General features: G+C 40.3%; 1 protein-coding gene across 1 annotated transcript in view; it reads right to left on the bottom strand.

Annotated features, from left to right (window-relative positions):
- Window positions 1–12911, bottom strand: part of LOC132383421 (glutamate receptor ionotropic, kainate 3-like) — a 550775-nt gene that overhangs the window by 303740 nt on the left and 234124 nt on the right. The window lies entirely within an intron of this gene.

Here is a 12911-nt window from a genome sequence, read left to right on the forward strand (position 1 = left end):
TGACTAAATAGTACATTATATCTGTTGCTTCTAGACAGCTTAAAATAATGAATCTCTTTATTAGAGAAATCACAGTGAATCCATGAAAACACAAGGAAGAAGATACACTTTACCGTGCAAAAATCTTAGCCACATATATATAGCTTGGGAGCCTAAAACTATTGCACAATACTGTATTTGACAACATGGAGCGGAGAGCAAGTTTGTAAATCTGGCAGGAGCAAAGGATTTGGGAATGGTGAGGGTGAGGTGCTGTGGGAGGGGTTGTGGGACAAACGGCAGAGGAACACCAGGGGCTGGGGTTGGCACAGCTGCAGACACACACAGCCCCAAGACCCCAGGCAAGGACTACTGATTCCAAACATTTGGTTTATTGATCATTACAAAATGGCTTCCTGGTGCTTCCCACTCTCTCCCCTCTCCCTGCCCCCTTCCCACTCTCAGTTCACAATAGAGACCCATATCAGAATTAGGTTTATCTTCACTCACATATACCGTCACTCACTGTGGCAGCAGTACAGTACAGTACACTGTGACATTTGGACCCATACAGCTTGGCACCGGTGTCTTTGCAGAGCAATGTGTGGTTAAGTACCTTGCTCAAGGACACACACATAGCCTCAGCCAAGGCTTGAACTAGTGACCTTCAGATGACTAGATGAACGCCTTAACCACTTGGCCATCATCATAAGATACTCACTAAGAATTAGAAACTCAAGAAACATATGCCCAGTGCAGTGAGAGCGTGACCTACCTTATCAAGGAGTGAATGAAAGGAATAGTGCAAAACTAGATTGGAAAGAGGCAGAAAGGAACTGGGGCTTATTAGTTAGAGGAAATAATGACAAGAGGTTGATGGGATAGATGTGTTGGATATTCGGTACAACTCTCCATAAAGTCTAAAGCAGATGTTTATCTGAATGATACCAGCTATGAGATGCCAGGGCTGGATGAACTAAATGCTTTTAAATGAAGAATTGTGATGGATCTCTTCAACTGGAAAATTAGACATCAGGGTTTATCAATTTAAAATCATTACCAAGAGGTAAAAAAGGGTAAAAATAGCAAGAGAATTGATGAAGATTAAAATAGTTTTCTATGTTTTGTTAGATGGATGAATTTTGTTAGATGAATTGCTTTATGAAGAAGGCCACATACACTTGATGGACAAAATTACTTCGTTCTGGGGTGTAATTGTCCATGTTTTGACAGGCGTATTATCCTTACAATGTCTTTAAACCCGTGATGACAGTGGATTGTTGGGAGTCTGTTCTTGCTTGCAAGAAGTCACGGGGAGTGTGTCAATATTTAAAGAAAGGACACTTTGGATATTCTCCTGATATTGCTCTGCAAACAGTATTTTCCCCACAGGAAGGCAAGACAAATCACATCCAGTTTTGCTCCTTAGTTACAGCAGTAAAACTTTGAACCTACAAACATGTGTAGAACTGGTTATGATAGTATTCATGCTCTGAATAACTCTCCTCCAACTCCTTTTCCTAAATGTTTGTCAAAATATCTCCATTACAGAGTCACAGAGCAATACAGCATAGATCTATAACCTTCAGCTTAACCAGTCTATGCCCACATAGGGTGCCCACACAGCTGGTCCCAATTTCCTGCTTGGCCCATATCCTTCTGAACCCCAACCATCCAATTACACTCTAACCTCACTCCATCCCCTACCCAAGTGTACCTGCCTCAACCTCTTCCTCTATCAGCTCATTCCATATACTCTCTGTGTGAAAAACTTGCACCTTGGGATCCTTTTTAAATATTTCTCCTCTCATATCAAACCTATGCCTGCAAGCTTTGGACTCCCCTACCTGAAAAACAAACTGTTACCACCTAACTTATTTATGCCTGTCATACTGAGATTTTTAAACACTTCAACAATGTCACCCCTCTTTCTTCTTTGTTTTGAAGAATAAAGACCTGGTCTGACCAACCTCTCCTAATAACTCAAGGCCTCTAATCCTGGCAACATCCTCGTAAATCTTTTCTGCACTTCTTCCAGTTTAACCACGTCTTTGCAATAATATGGTGACCAAAACTGTACAATGCACTTCAAGCATGGCTTCACCAATGACTTGTGAATCTGCAAGAAAATTTCTGAACTCCTTTACTCAATGATGTTGGCCAACTTGTTAAATGCCTTTTTCACCATTTTTCAATGAACACTGCTATTACACCACTTTTAAAGAGCTACATGTTTATACCCCTAGGCCCCTCTGTTCCATGACATTCCCCAATCTTCTACTATTCATAGCATACGGTCAGACTTTCCAAAATGCATTGCCTCGCACTTAGCTAGATTGAAATCTATTTGCTATTGTTCCTTTCACCTTTTGCACTTGCTAAGCCATACCAGTTTTAAACAAACGCAAGAAAATCTGCAGATGCTGGAAATCCAAAGCAACACACACAAAATGCCGGAGGATCTCAGTAGGCCAAGCAGCATCTATGGAAAAGAGTAAACAGTTGATGTTTCAGGCCGAGACCTTTCTTCAGGACTGATTATTTCCTCCTTTTGTCCTATATACCTTACTATTCTAAAAAAGATAGTTTGGATTTTTTTTTTCTTACAATTCTTTTATTGGTTTTAGGTCAATTTTTATTTGAGGTTGATGGATTTTATTAACCAGATTTAATGAAGGATCAGGGGCAAAACTCAATCAACTATGACCTCAGCAATTTAGCTCAACAGCTTAACCCTGTTGCTAGTTTTCTATTTGGGTACACTGTACATGAATGGAAGACCCTCAATGAGAAGTTTGCAAAATCAAAATGATCAGCTTTCAGATTATCCAATCGATAAGAGTCAAACTATCATAAATATTTGGGCCTGATTTTTGACTTCTTCACCATCTCTTTCTTTAGTATTAAGGAGTCTTTTGGGATTGAGGACAAGATGTTTTGGGCTCTGGTTCTACTGGTCCTGAGGGATCTGGTGATATTAATGTCAGATCGGAGGACTCAATTACGGATGGAGTAGAGGAAGCCGGATAGGAAGGATAGATGACATCTTCCCTTTGTTCTTCTTCAACCTTTTTTCTCTTTCTTAACTGAATTTTGCATTCTGAACTAACTGAAATACTGGCGCAGTGTGTTGAACAGAAAAGCAATCCTAACTTTGTAGCAGGAATATCAATGTACTCTGTTCAAACGTAAGAACCAAGCCAGAGAAAGCAATTCAGTCTTTGATATTTGTTCTCGCATTTGGCAACATCATGGCTGGTCTGTTATTTCAGCACTAATCATCTATATCTCTTAATAGCCTTTATGTCTAAAAACTTATAATTTCTGCCTTGAGTATGTTCAGCTACTGAGACTCTACAACCCTCTGAAGAGGACAATTGCAAAGATTCCTCACTCTTTGGAATGAAGTAATTTTATCCCATCTTGACTCCCTAGTTCAAGACATCCCAAATTGGGGATACAGTCCATGTAAGAATTGTACTTTAGTGAAAAAAATGACTCTTTCTTTTAAACCACAGTGTAAAAGCTTGGCCTGTTCTTTCCTGATAAAAATAAGCCATCATCCTAATCATCAATTTGGTGAACCATCATTGTCCTCCCTCTACCCTTTTTAAGGTAGGGTAAATAGAACAAACCTACACACAATATTACAGAAGTGGCTTTTCACCAGTGTCAATGTGATTGCAATAAGGCAGTTCTAATCTTGTACTGAACTGTGCACAATAAATGCCAGCATATTATTTTCATTCTGAACAGTCTGCATTCAAAAAAATGAGCTCAAGTACTGAGGTGAACTACATATACCTGTCTGGACATGCCCCCTGCTGACTGCTCCTGTGGCTCCTACCACAGACCCCTGTATAAAGGCGATTGTGGTCTGAGCCCAGCCTCTCTGTCTCCAGGATGTAGACAATAGACAATAGGTGCAGAAGTAGACCATTCAGCCCCTCAAGTCTGCACCGCCATTCTGAGATCATGGCTGATCATTCACTATCAATACCCAGTCCCTGCCTTGTCCCCATATCCCTTGATTCCCCTATCCATCAGATGTCTATCTAGCTCCTTCTTGAAAGCATCCAGAGAACTGGCCTCCACCGTCTTCCGAGGCAGTGCATTCCACACCTCCACAACTCTCTGGGAGAAGAAGCTCTTCCTCAACTCTCTTTTAAATAACTGACCTCTTATTCTCAATCCATGCCCTCTGGTACTGGACTCTCCCAACATCTGGAACATATTTCCTGCCTCAATCCTATCAAATCCTTTAATTATCTTAAATGTTTCAATCAGATCCCCTCTCAATCTCCTCAATTCCAGCATATACAAGCCCAATCTCTCCAATCTCTCTGCGTAAGACAGCCCTGCCATCCCAGGAATCAACCTAGTGAATCTACGCTGCACTTCCTCAATTGCCAGAATGTCCTTCCTTAAACCTGGAGACCAAAACTGTACACAATATTCCAGGTGTGGTCTCACCAGGGCCCTGTACAAATGCAAAAAGACATCCTTGCACTTGTATTCAATTTCTCTTGTAACAAAGGCCAACATTCCATTTGCCCTCTTCACTGCCTGTTGCACTTGCTCATTCACCTTCATTGACTGGTGAACTAGGACTCCTAGGTCTCTCTGCATTTCTCCCTTACCTAACTCGACACCGTTCAGACAATACTCTGCCCTCTTGTTCCTGCTTCCAAAGTGGATAACTTCACATTTATTCACATTGAATGACATCTGCCAAGTATCTGCCCACTCACCCAGCCTATCCAAGTCTCCCTGTTTTCTCCTAACGTCCTCTTCGCATGTCACACTGCCACCCAGTTTAGTATCGTCAGCAAACTTGCTGATATAGTTTTCAATGCCCTCATCTAAATCATTGACATAAATCGTAATGTAGTATGGTGGTCAACCACTGCTTGTTCCTTCTTCCAGTCAATAAAAGCCGTTATCTCGCCTTTACATCTCAGAGAGAGAGTTATTGATGGTGCATCAAGTACAAATCAAAGGGTTAACTTTTTTTTTGATTTAGAGATACAGGCACTTCTGGTCCAATGAGCCACATTGCACATCAACCTAGCACCAGTCTAATCACATGACAACTTTTAATCATAGGACAATTTATAATGACTAATTAACCTATTAATTAGGTAGCACACACAAAATGCTGGAGGAACTCAGCAGGTCAGAAAAGAGTTTAGTCAAAGTTACTATGGAAAAGAGCATAGTCGACGTTTCAGGCCGAGACCCTTCAGCAGGTAATTGAATCATGTCCCAGCAGGGGTCAATGCACGGAAATAGTTTACTTTATCACTTTAGCCCTATTTCCAAAGATGTTTTGGGTAGAATTTCATTTTTGGTTTTGCGAGTTAAATATGCAATGGGGGGATGTGCAGAATAAATGCCACCAGAATTCAAAGTAGAGTACAAAGTAGAAAGTAGAGTGCAGAAGATTGTGAACCTAGCCCAGCACATCACACAAACCAATCTTCCATCCTTGGACTCACTTTACACCGCACGCTGTCGGAGCAGTACTGCCAGGATAATCAAGGACACGACCCACCCAGCCAACACACTTTTTGTCCCTCTTCCCTCCAGGAGAAGATTCAGGAGCTTGAAGATTTGTACGGCCAGATTTGGGAACAACTTCTTTCCAACTGTGATAAGACTGCTGAACGGATCCTGACCCAGATCTGGGCTGTACCTTCCAAATATCCGGACCTGACTTGCACCACCTTACTTTCCCTTTTCTATTTTCTAATTATGATTTATAATTTAAATTTTTATTATATTTACTTCGATTTGTACTTCAGGGAGCGCGAAGCACAGAATCAAATATCGCTGTGATGATTGTACGCTCTAGTATCAATTGTTTGGTGACAATAAAGTAATGTATATTAACTTCTCTATAGCATATTTAAAGCTAGCGACTAAGAAGAGATTTCTAATCCCCTTATGTTCTCATTTGAAGAAATACTTCAAGTTTATAATCAAATAGCAAGTCACTTCCAGAATCCAGATAAAGAAATATTTTACTTAAATGATGATCCATATTATTTCTGTTTAAGACAACCTAACAAACAAGCTAATAATATTTAAATTACTCATACACGTTATTGCTTGCAGTTTAATCTCATGTGCTTTAAAATTTAGCAGACAAACTTTCTTGTTCTTGGATCAGGACAAAAACAAATTTAAACTGATCATGAATAATGACTTCTTCAGTGTGATTCAGGAAATGATACCATGGGAGCCTTGTCAGGCATGCAATGGCTGAAGTGCATTAGTTAGTACATACATTGGTCCGAATATAACATGTGATGATTGAGAACTGTCAAAGCAAAACATTAATTCTATTTCTTCTCCATAGAGTCTCCCTGATCTGCTGAGTGTTTCCAGCATTTTCTTTTTTATGCCCTTTTAAAATCTAACATAATTTTATAGAGAGCTCTAGGATATTTTATAGTCCTCTTAGTTCTTCATGAGATGGGAAGGAGCCATTCTGCCCATCAATCTTATGCAAACCTTCAGAACAATCTCATTTCCCTACTTCTTTCCCTCTGACCTTTTCTCTGATCATGACCATTAGCTCTGCCCTGATTCTCCTCCTTTCCACTATGCATGAATTGTAATTTGCACTGGCCAATTAACCTACCAGCCAACATGACTTGAGGAGGAAGGCCACACAGTCTCCAGAAGAACAATAGCACTGGAGGTCAGGACTGAGGCTAAGTTTCAGGAGCTGTGAGCAGCTAGTGCTACCTGTTCATGCATTCTACAAATTATAGAACTCCCTAGTTACTATGTACTTTGCTAAACCCAATTTAGAATCAGGATTTAACTTAATAGAAGGGTATAAACTAGATTACTTAATATATACTTCAGGAGATTGCATATACTTCCTGTAGTATTTGTTTCACAATATGTAACTTTTACCCCTTGTGTGGAATAACTCAGGAAATACATAATTCCCTGAGTTATTTCCCAGGGAATAAGGGACCTGGAGTATTTTTTTTATACCATGATTGCCCACGGTTGGTATTCTGAGTTCTAACATAAAAGTGCTTTAATCTGATGCCTCTGTGACTAAGACAAATGCTTTATGTACACAATTTTCTGCTGTAACACTTTATTAATGTTAACCACCTGTTAATAAATAAATTTGTTCTGCAGCTCTTCTTATTTTAGACATTTGGAAGCATTTTATAAAAAAGCAAGTCTGCACAAAAAAAATAACCAGTTTATTCTCCAAGGATGCACTAAGTCACATAAATTGCAGATTGTTAAATGACCATTTGATCTCATGACGGGACTGCAGTAAAGCTGTCAGCTGCACTTCAAAGCAGAAATGAAGAACAGTTTGTGCTGTAGCTCCAGCAAAGTGCAGATTGATAAATACTTGGTTGGATTAAGAGAACATGTTTCTCAGAAGTGGTACTGGCTCATGATATTCCACCGACAGAAAAAGCCATTGATGTAGACTCACTCATCAGTATGAGCAATACGTGAGCCAGTGCTCCAATAAAATGGTGTATAATAAAATGGAAACATTCAGCAGATCCAGTAGCATCGGTGGATAGGGAAAGAAATTTAACCCCTCCACATAAATTGGCTACTATAAAAGAGCACAAAGGCAAATCTAATTCAGCTGATAACATGAATGTCTTGCTGTGCTAAACAAGATCTATCATACTATTTTCTAGTACAACCCCATTTTAATGATGGAGATTTTTTAACTCCGAAGATCAGTCAAAGCAAAACAGCAAAAAAGCAACGTTAGCTTGCACGGGATATAATTCAACCATGGCAATGATGAGCAGATGATCTACTATGGTGCTATCGAGCAGAGTCAGGAGAGAAAACTTCATTCAATCCCACCTCACCCACTCTCTGTCCCTCCCCTTCTTTCCCTCACCCCAGATTACCTTCCCCTCTTCCCTGTTTCCCTCTCTCCCAGGGGACCCTTGCAGCCCAAACCAAAAGGTGAGTCAGCCTTCAGCCTGCACATCCTCCTATCTTGCTTCCTTTTCCATTCTTTCTTTGTCCTTCCCCAGAACCTCGTTCACCTTCCTTTTCTGTTTCTCCTCTTTCTGTGCACTTCCCCTAGACTATCCCGCTCGTTCTAAACTCCTGCTCTGACAGCACCACTTCCGACTTTCTTTCACCCTCTAGAGTTCTTGCTACTGAATAGTACATTGATGGCAAACATTAAAGGTCGGCGCAGTCGTACTCTGCAGTACAGGTCTTTGTTACAAGATGTTACAACCAATGTGGGCCACTCAGACAATGGAAGTGGATCAGGGTTTCTAACAGCATTAAGGTTATGATATACTCACATAGCAAAGAACATGCAAGGTTGCAGTATTATAGGAAAACTTTATGGTCAATTATTAGAAACACAGCAGCAACTGTCAGGGTATGGGTAATGTTTCTGAGTGAAAGCATGTAATATTGATATTCTATAAAACACTTGTGTAGTCATAGTCACAATGACAGCTAGTTACATCACTCTTCTGAAAATACAATTGGAAAATTACAAGGACTGTGTACTGTATAGCTTACTCTATAATAAGGGACTACCTTATGTTGTAGTACATGTCGTTGGATGTACTATTAGGCATGAATGGATCTGTATATATGTGTGTTAAACGTTTGGTTTTCTGCCAGTAAAGAACCATGAAACTTAGCTCCCATCTCCAGCGTTTTTATTAATTGTTGTGTAGCCAGGACACATGCACAACAAATTGGCGACAAGGTTAACGAACCTACATCATATCGGTGTTTTAATTGATAACAACACTCGGAGGAAGAGTATAAGGAACGAGTCAAGGAGCGGGAGAAGGAGGCAGAGTGAGGCCGCGAGTCTGAAAGGAAGCAGGAGCACAGCCAGGGTCGGGAACTTTGAGAGACCAAGAGACACAGTCAGAGCCGCAGCATGTCCAGCCGAGACCACAGCCAGCACTGACCCCCAGGGGCTGAGGGTCTGCCTGCTGCCTGCCCCAGAAAGAAGATAAAAAGGAGACACACACACACACACACACCTCCCCTCCCCACCCATCTAGATGAAGTGCGCTTATGGCACTAGCAAAAAGGACTTGTGAGTCAGAAAGGAAAATAAAGGGAGAACAGGGCTTAATTAGCATAACAAAGATGGCGATGATTGAAACCATTACAGCATTTGATAGTGGCATTGAAGACTGGGAAACTTACATTGAGAGAGTGGAGTTATATTGTGAGGCTAATGGTGTTAATGATGAAAAGAAAGCCAGTGTCTTACTCAGTGTTATGGGAGCAAAAACATAGGGGCTGCTACGGAGCTTGTTAACCCCTGAAAAGCCAGCTGACAAAACATTCAAGCAAATAGTAGACACTCTCCAAAAGCATTTAAACCCCAAACCACTGGTCATTGCTGAAAGATTTATATTTCACAATCAGACTCCAAGAAAAAATGAAAGCATTTCTAAATATTGTGCTGAATTGTGCAAATGATCAGAATATTGTCAATTTGGAGCTGGTCTATCGGATGCATTGAGGGACAGGTTAGTGTGTGGAATGCAGCATGAAACCACACAGAAGAAGCTTCTGTGTGAAAGAGACCTTACATTCGAGAAAGCACTAAACATTTCAATATCAACAGAAACAGTGGCACAGGGTGCTTCTGAGATACAACAAAGATCTCTGGATTATGCCACAGATAAAATGTTATTGACCAGAAATGAAGGAAAGAAACAACCGTTGTGGGAATGAGTCACATGACTCTGATGACTGTTGTTTTAAAGGCAATGAATGCAGAAACTGTGGCAAACAGGGCCACATTGGCAGAGTATGCAAAGCTAGACAACAGCAGTAAAGGGCAAAATATAGAAACCTCAGAAAGGAAAATACACTAAGGTACACAAAATGAAAGAAGGCAGTTCTGATGAAAGCAGGTCAGATGAAAGCAACTCCGACAAAAGTGAATTGTCAGCCACTTCACAGCGTGAAAGAGACAGATGATCGGAGAGTAATATGGATCACTCCACAAGTTGCGGGCATGAGACTGAAAATGGAGTTGGACACAGGCTCAGCTTTAACAGTGATCTCTGCATATAACTACAAATGACTGTTTTTGCACATACCTTTGAAACGAACAAAACTTCTACTGAAGACTTACACAGGACAGAAAGTGTGTCCCGAAGCCAAAATTAAAGTGACAGTGACCTACAGGTGAAAAACACAACATCTTGTCCAGACTCTCATGACATAGAAGCATGTCATGTGGATCAAATCCTGAATGCTTAGGTGAAAAACACAACAACACCTTGCCCGGACTCCCTGGACATAGAAACAAACACTCCTGATGTGACAAAATCAGCCTCGCCCACAGATAAGCCAGTCAACAGTGCTGAGGACCTAACTGAGGTACCTGTGGAGACTCATTCCCCAAAGCAAACTTTTCAAGTCAGATGTTACCCAGAGAGGCAGAGAAGACCTCCCCAGAGACTTGAGTTATAACTGGGTCTTAGATCAAAAGTAAAAAAAAAAGGCTTGTTATAATTTGATATATTTACATTACTTTGTTATAATTTGATGTTAAGTTACTAAGTAAACAAATGGTAAGCATTTGTACGTTAACGGTAAACATATTTGTTTAGCATAGCACCCCAGTTAAAAAAACAGTTGATGCGCATTAAAATAAAAGGGAAAGAGTGTACAGTATAGCCTACATTATAATAAGGGACGACTTTATGTTTTAGTAATACATCATTGCATGCGCTATTAGGCATGTATGGATCTGTATATATGTGTGTTAAGAGTTCAGTTTTCTGCCTGTAAAGAACCATGAAACTTAGCTCCTGTCTCCAGCGTTTTTATTACTAGCATTGTTGTGTAGCCAGGCCACATACACAACAGATAGTACTGAGAAAAAACAAGCGGCTGGGAAGAAACAGCTTATTAGGTTTTCAGTTCCCATAGGGAATCAGTGTAATTACTAGGCTGAGGAAATCTTTAGCTGTCTGTAACTCAAAGAGAAACTACTTCATGCATCATAAAATCAAAGCATGTTAGAGTGCAGAAAACAAGCTTTGGCTAAGACTGGGTACTCTTTTCCTGTTTATACTGTCCACTCTAGTTTTATTCTTCTCATTCCCCACCACCTTCAATATAACATTTTTTTTCAAAAAAGGTTATCTGCTTGAGGATGCAGAGAGATCAAACCACCTTCACTGATTCTTATCACTGTTACAGGCCCTTCGCTCCAACTTAGCAATGCCAGCTAAGATATCTCCCTGAGCTAGTCCTGTTTGCACATGTTCAGCCAATGTTCCTCTAAGCTTTTCCTATCCATGTCCCTGTCTAAATACCTTTTAAACATCACAATTTTAAGTACTTCTGGTTTCCTCTGACAACTTGTTCCATATACCTGCAGCCATCAGTGTGAAAAAGTTGCCCCTCTTATCCAGTTTAAAATCATTTCCTTCTCACCTTGAAGTTAAGCCCTCTATTTTTAGACTCCTCTACCTTGGGAAAAATACTGTAACCATTCACTTCATGATTTTATATACCTCTGTTACGGTCACCCCTCAGCCTCCTACACTTCAGGGCAAAAAAAGCTCCAGCCTATCCAGTTTCTTGTCTTAACTAAAGCCATCCAGTTCTTGTGTATCCTTTCTGCATGCTTTTCTGCCTTAATGACATCCTTCCCATAATCAGGTGACCAGAAAAGCACACAATACTGAAAGCACAATCTCACCAAAGTGTCGTACAGTTGCAATTTAACAACTTAACTTTTCTACTTGGTACTCTGAGCAATAAAGACAGGCACCATCTCACCACCATATCCACCTATGCTGCAACATTCAGGGAATTGCGTACTTATAAACTTAGGATTTCTGTTCTCTAACACTCTCTGGGGCTCTGCCATTTACTGTGGTTTAATTTGCTCTAGTTGGACTTAAATTCCAACTGCCCTCGCTTGGACAACTTTTCCAGTTGCTCTAGATCCTTTTGTAATCTTAATTCTTCATTGTTTACTGCAGTACCAGTTTTAGCTTCATCTGCAGACTGACTAATCATGCCAATTACATTCTCACATATTGTTAATTCAGATGATGAACCAGCAGCATTGATTCCTGCAGCACACCACTGGTCACAGCCTCCAACCTGAAAAACAATCTACCGCTACCATCCTCCACCTCTTTCTAACAAGCCAATTTTGCATCCAAAATTGCTAGCTCACCCTGGATCCCAAGCAAATTTTTTTGACTCTTTCCAATGACACCAACAATTCTTGAACTTCTGGTAATTGACCCCAATCCTCCTTCACTATTCACCATTCCTATTTCCCTCTCTCACCTTATCGCCTTGACTTGCCCATCACCTCTCTCTGGTGCTCCTCCCCCTTCCCTTTCTTACATGGTCTATTCTCTCCCATCAGATTCCCCCTTCTCCAGCCATTGATCTCTTCCACCAATCGATTTCCCAGCTCTTTACTACTATCCCTACTACCTTGCACTTCTTCCTCCCCTCCCCCCACATTCTTACTCTGACTTCACATCTCTTTTTTTCCAGTCTTCATGAAGACTCTTGGCATGAAACATTGACTGTTACACTTTTCCATAGATGCTGCCTGCCCTGCTGAGCTCGTTCAGCATTTTGTGTGTATTACAATTACAGATACTTATTAGAATACCTGCTGATTAGATTCAACACTGACAATGCATTTCACTATATATTTCAATATCCATGCAACAAATTAAGACAATCTTTATGTTTTATATAGAATTTTCAATCAAGTGACAAAAAAGTGAAACGGCACTGTAAGTATAAGCTTTAACTGAGAAAAAGTAGAAGATGGATATTAAATATTTTTGACTGACATAATATAGCTACTTTCATATTCCTAAATTTCTTGGTGCTTTTTGTTTTAAATAAGGGCTCTGGGTGGTGTTTATTAAATG

The sequence above is a fragment of the Hypanus sabinus genome, chromosome 30 (genome assembly GCF_030144855.1).
Source record: "Hypanus sabinus isolate sHypSab1 chromosome 30, sHypSab1.hap1, whole genome shotgun sequence".
In the NCBI taxonomy this organism is placed as follows: domain Eukaryota; kingdom Metazoa; phylum Chordata; class Chondrichthyes; order Myliobatiformes; family Dasyatidae; genus Hypanus; species Hypanus sabinus.